Source organism: Neovison vison, chromosome 9 (assembly GCF_020171115.1).
Source record: "Neovison vison isolate M4711 chromosome 9, ASM_NN_V1, whole genome shotgun sequence".
NCBI lineage: Eukaryota > Metazoa > Chordata > Mammalia > Carnivora > Mustelidae > Neogale > Neogale vison.
Window position 1 is genome coordinate 50,484,838 of NC_058099.1, and position 5,974 is coordinate 50,490,811.

The 5,974-nt window shown below is 39.6% G+C and overlaps 1 pseudogene; it reads right to left on the reverse strand.

Annotated features, from left to right (window-relative positions):
- Positions 1 to 602: 602 nt before the first annotated feature.
- LOC122916738 lies at positions 603 to 1,160 on the reverse strand (annotated as a pseudogene).
- Positions 1,161 to 5,974: the final 4,814 nt, after the last annotated feature.

Below are 5,974 nucleotides of genomic sequence, written 5' to 3' on the forward strand. Positions count from 1 at the left end.
TGGTCTCAACTGAACCATGTGCCCTGGTTGTACTATTTTCCAATATGGTCCCAACTGAACCATGCCTTCTAGAATGAATGAACCTGTATAGTGTCTCCACCCCCCTCCACTGTCCCCTACATACACACTAAATCTGGGTTGGCTCTGTGACCTGCTTTAACCAATAGAATAAGGTAGAAGTGGCATCATGAGAGTTTAGGGCCAAAGAGTGTTGAGGCCTAACAGCTTTCACTTTTGTATTTTGAGGAATTCCGGTCACCAAATATGAAGTCCAGGCACCCAGCTAAGGAGGCTATGTAAAGGGACCAAATGGAGAGGGCTGCATGGAATAGAAAAAACCTTAAGACTATGTGGAGAGACACAGATATTCCAATGCCCTAGTTGAGTCCAGTTTTCTACCTGTCCATACTAAGGTATAAGATACATGACTAAACCATCCTGGACATTCTAGTCTAATTAAGATTCAAGATGAGTATAGTCTCAGCTGATATCACATGGAGTAGAAGAAACATCCAGTTGAGCCACGAAATTTTTAACCCATGAAATTATGGGAGGTAATAATGACATAGTTATTGATTTAAACCACTAAGTTTGGGGTTAATTTAGTGCATAGCAATAGGTAACCGAAACACCGTAGTAGCATACACTGAAGGGGGAAAGGAGAAATTTATCTTCATAGCCTATGTTTGCTTTCGGAACACACAAGGGAGGCGGGCAGTTTTCCTTCTAGATTATCCAAAACTGTTGAAAACTGGAATCTTAAAACTGTCAAAGAACCTGACCTACAGTTGATATTGTGGGAAAAAAATAATGATCTTTCGGTAGGCCCCTCTGATTTTGTGACACATCCTACAAATTTCAAGATTGGCTGCTGCTAGAAATTTCTTGTATGCTTCACTAATTTTATGTTTTGGGTAGATAACATCAAAGCCAGCCAATGATACTGCCCTATCATGAATGGTGTTGTTATTAACATCATCTTCTTCAATATAAGTGGCTGTAGCTCCTGTAAATACTAAGCCCTTGGGAAAAGTTTCACTTTAATACACTTCTAGTCTTTTGTTCACTGTGTTATGCCACAGATAAATTTGGTAACTGTGAAATGACATAAAATGATTAATTCTTGGTATAATGCCAAATGTAGCAACTCTATCTTTCATATTTTAAGGATTTCATTTATTCAAGAGAGAGTGAGCAAGGGGAGGGGTAGAGGGAGAAGGACAAGCAGACCCCCCTGCTGAGCTGGGGGTGCTCTCTATTGGAGGACACTGAGATCATGACTTGAGACGAAGTCAGATGCTTAACTGACTGAGCTACTCAGGTGCCCCTCTATTCTTCATTTTATATTTTGAAAGGCCCCAGGCCACTGTCCTTCCAGACACCTTTTGGTAGGTAATAATTTGAAAGAATTATCTGGATCTTTGCTCTTTATCCATTCTTCCCTGCATTTTACCAAGTACTTTTCTGCTTCATAATGTCACCAGGAGTCTGTAAGCCCCAGGGCTCAGAACCACTCTCTCTATACATGTTGAGCTCTATAAATATCTGAGTAGTAAATCAATGAAAGTATTTTGTTTGCCAATTGTTAATATTAGAATTTCTAGAGCTAGAAAGAGGCTTAAAAATCATCTAATCTAACTCTCTCTGGAGCCCAGAGAAAAGACAATTGACTTTCCCAAGAGCATATATTTGATGTGTGAAAGTCCAGGCTACCATGTAGATTTCAGGATGTCAGTCCCATGCTCAGCCACCCCAGAGCTCCAGTGTCCATCTCCCATGTCTGGGTTGTCTCTCCAAATAGTTGGCAAGTAAAGGATGTGGATGATATGGAATCAATGGACTACAAGACCAATGAATCAAAAGTGAAATGTGGCTAATTGAAATGTGGGCTGCTGTTAAAAACAGGGTATAAGAAACAAACATATAGTAGCTTTCTTCTACTCTATGCTCAACTGACCATGAACATGGGATACAGAGTTAATTTCTAGATGCCAAACTTTAAGGACAACTGACAAACCAACAATTTCTAAAGAAGAAAATACAATGGTACTTATTTGGAAAGCATATGATAATCAGTGGAATTAGTTAATGGCATTTTGCCTGATAAAGGGAAGAAGATTTGAGAGCTCTCTTCAAATACCTGTAGGATTCACTTCTTAGAGGGAGGAAACTTGATTGCCTCAGTCCTCCACACCCTGTTCCTGATCTTCATTCCCCTTCCCATCTACTTGGTTCTTACATTAGGACTTCTGTTGTCACTCCCCTGCCCTCTCCAAGCTCACCAAGGCTGGTCTTTTATCCACTTGTCCTCTGTCATCATCCTTAATGATCATATGCTCTTTCTTGAAAGCCTCTCCCCCATGGTTTATATAACAACTGGGAATGATAGTAATTCTTTGACCATTTCTTTGATTTCTCATTTGGTAGTTCTTCCTGAGCTTCCCATCCACTAACCATAGGTGATCTTGGGGCTCCATTCATGAGCTTCTTTTCTCCCTCTTTTCTTGCCCTAAAATTTTTATTAGCTCTAGGAGAGTCAGCCATCTCTTCTGAACAGATGATTCTCAAACACCTATATGGAAACTTGGCTTTTACATGATCATGTCCTACACTTCCTGTATCCACAATCTGAATTTTGCCATGTCCTCCACCTAGAAAGGCTTCCTTTTATTTCCTCCTGAAATTGCATGAATCTTTAAAACCTTCTTTCTCTAAATGCCCTCCCCATACCCTCTAAGTATCCATAATTTCTCCTCCACTGAATCCAGAAGTCTTGATCTTCTAGTTGAGATCTGGAGTCATGTGACCTGAATAGCATAACTCACCTCTTCCCTGTTGGGTAATATGGGAAAATTACTTAAATTGAGTCTTGGGTCCTTCAGGTGTAAATGGGGGAGAATATTACTATATGCCTTACAGAATTGTTGTGATGATTACATAGGTTAATATATGAAAAGTGATTTGTAAACTATCAAGTGATATATAAACAGAATTTGGTAGGAACATTATTACCAGTGAGGTTTTTTCCTTTTTTTTTCCCCCAACAGTATGAGCTAGCAGAGTATGTTCAGTCAAATAAATTAGCATTTCCATCTTGACTGACTCACTTGGCTGGAAAAACATGCAGACATTCCAATGTAAACAGGATTGGGGAGGAGGTGTAGGAGACACATGTCATAATTTATTGAGATATGAGTCCTGGCACCTCATTTTTAAACAAAAAAGCACAACATATTATTACTTCGCTAATGGGTGTATTTTCATCTCTTTTGTGGTCATTTGAGAACTTGTCTTACCTCCCCTACTGGTCTATAAAGATATCAAAGTCAGAGACCCTGACCTATTGATCATCTTGGAAGTCCAAGAATAATACCTTAAACTTAGTATGTGTACAATATTTGTTGAATGAAAATAAATTTGGCACACCTAGTTTAAGGGAAGTGGAAGTTAGCCATAACCTATCCTGATAAAGTAGTTTTCAAACAATTAAATATGGTGTCTTGAGATGAAGTTGGCTAATTAGCAGATAATGAAGATTCTGGCACTATAAGCATTTGCATAGGACATGAGGAAGCATTTATATAAATTCTGAGAGTCTTTCTAACTCCAAGTTGCAGATTAATTAGCTAAAGTAATTGCTATTATTTCCACTATCATTCCTCACTTCTTCTATAAATAGTAGACAAAAAATAGATGTCCAGCAACTAGTGCCAACATTTATTTCCTCAACACCGTAGTCATTGCTTGTTTTGGGCATCTTTGGAGCACTTTCTAGTTCTCAGGCATCTGAATAATGGCCTCTTCGATCATTCATTAGAATCACAGATGATAGATTATTCACACACATTTGAATATGCTTATTCATCAAATAGATGGACTAGATAATGCAGAAACTACCAAAATACATTTTCTAGACTAAAATAATCTAGGTTGAGTAATTTTAAATATAGCCCGCTAAGGCCCCTCACCTCCCCAACTGCATTCCCAGTCAGCTTTTTCCCTCATTCTCTCTTGGCATTCCCATTTCTACTAGCAGCTTTCCCTTCTGTGTGAATATCATTGTCTCCTGTTTCACCAAAAAAATTAAGGCGCTTATATGTGAATATCCTAAAATGACCACCTTTCCAAAACTACACGCCCCTGTCCCCAAGCCCCCCTAAGCCCCACACATTAACATGTCTTTTCTCAGCCCTAAGGCAAACATCTTCCACCTGTATCTGAATTCAATTCACTAACATTCCTGTAGTGATCTTGCTCCAGTAGTTATTTCCCTCTCCTCCCTACGTACCTACATATTGTCATTATTTATCCACCATTAACCATTTTCTAGGTTTACCTCTTCATATTTAAAAAAAAAAAAAAAAAAGGAGATGGGGCGCATGGGTATCTCAGTCAAGTAAGCATCCGATTCTTGATTTCAGCTCTGGTCATGATCTCAGGGTCATGAGATTGAGCCCCGCACTGGGCTCCCTACTCAGGGAGGAATCTGTTTGTCTCTCTCCCTCTGCCCTTCCCCCCTGCTCTCTCTCTCAAATGAATAAATAAAATCTTAAAAAATAAAAAAAAGGAAAAGAAAAAGAGAGAGAGGAGGAAGAGGAATGAGAGAAAGAGAGAATATAACTTTTTTTTTTACTCTGTTCCTGTATACAACATTTTTTCCTCCTCTCAGCCACTTTTCTAGAAATAATGCTTTACTACACTTAATGGCGCCACAAGCTTGACCAGTAGCAACCATGCATTTTGATATCATCATCCAACTAAAATTTCTCTGGCTATGGTCATCAGCGACTTCCCAGGTACCAAATATAATAGACATTGTCCAGTCTTCATCTTACATCCTCGAGTCATGTCTTGGTTAGCCACTGTCTTTTGTTTGAAATTAGCTTCTGCTTTCCTTCCCATGACACTACACCCTTCGAGTTTTTCTCAATCTCTCTCATGGTTTCATATTCATCTGTCCATCCCTTAAACGCTGGTGCTCTTTGCCGCTCCATCCTTATACAACTTGTGTCTTATTCTATCATTTATTCCTGGAAATTTCTTCCATGACCATGGAGTGAGACAGCATTGATAAGATAACAACTTGCAAAACTATGTATGTCTAGCCCAAACTCCAGATACATGAGCCCAGTTACCTATTAAGCATCCACAACCAAATGTCCCATAGGCACCTCTAAATGGATATTTCAGTATTTCATCGTGTCCAGTTTTTAAAATATGCCCCTCCTCCTGCAGACTTTATCTATATTGGCAACACATCTTTCCATGTGTCTCAAGCTAGAAATCTTTTAGTCTGCCTAGAATCTTTTATCTTCCCCCTACACAAATTGATTGCCAAATTTTGTCACTGCTGTCTTCTAAGTGTCTTTCCTACTTTACATTTCCAGATGTGGTCAGTTATCCCCTAGACTACTACAGGACCATTCTTAGTAAGCTCTCTGTTTTTAATCTTACCCCTTCTTTAGTCCAACACCAGCATTGCTGCTGGAGTGAGCTTTCTAGAAAAAAAAAAAAAATTCCAGTCATGTCTCTCACATGACATTTAACAATTCTTTATCTTTTCATGCAGTTCCTCACATTTTAATGTATTTCAGAGTCAACTGCAAGGGGTTCTCATTATAATGCAGATTCTGATATAGGAGGTCAGGGTTTGGGCCTGAGATTCTGCATTTCTAACACATTCCCTGATGATGCTTATGCTGTGGTCCAGCAGCCGTGCTTTTAGTAGCGAGGTTCTACCGATTACAACCCAACCTCCTTTTAAAGGCCTCCAAAACTGGGGTGCCTGGGTGGCTCAGTCAGTTAAGTGTCCAACTCCTGCTCTCAGCTCAGGTCACGATCTCAGAGTTGTGAGGTCAAGGGCTGCATCACGCTCTTCACTCAGTGTGGAGTCTGCTTGAGGTTCTCTCCCTCTCCCTCTGCCCCTCTCTGTCCTTACTCATGTACTCTCTCTCAAAATAAATTGGTAAAGTCA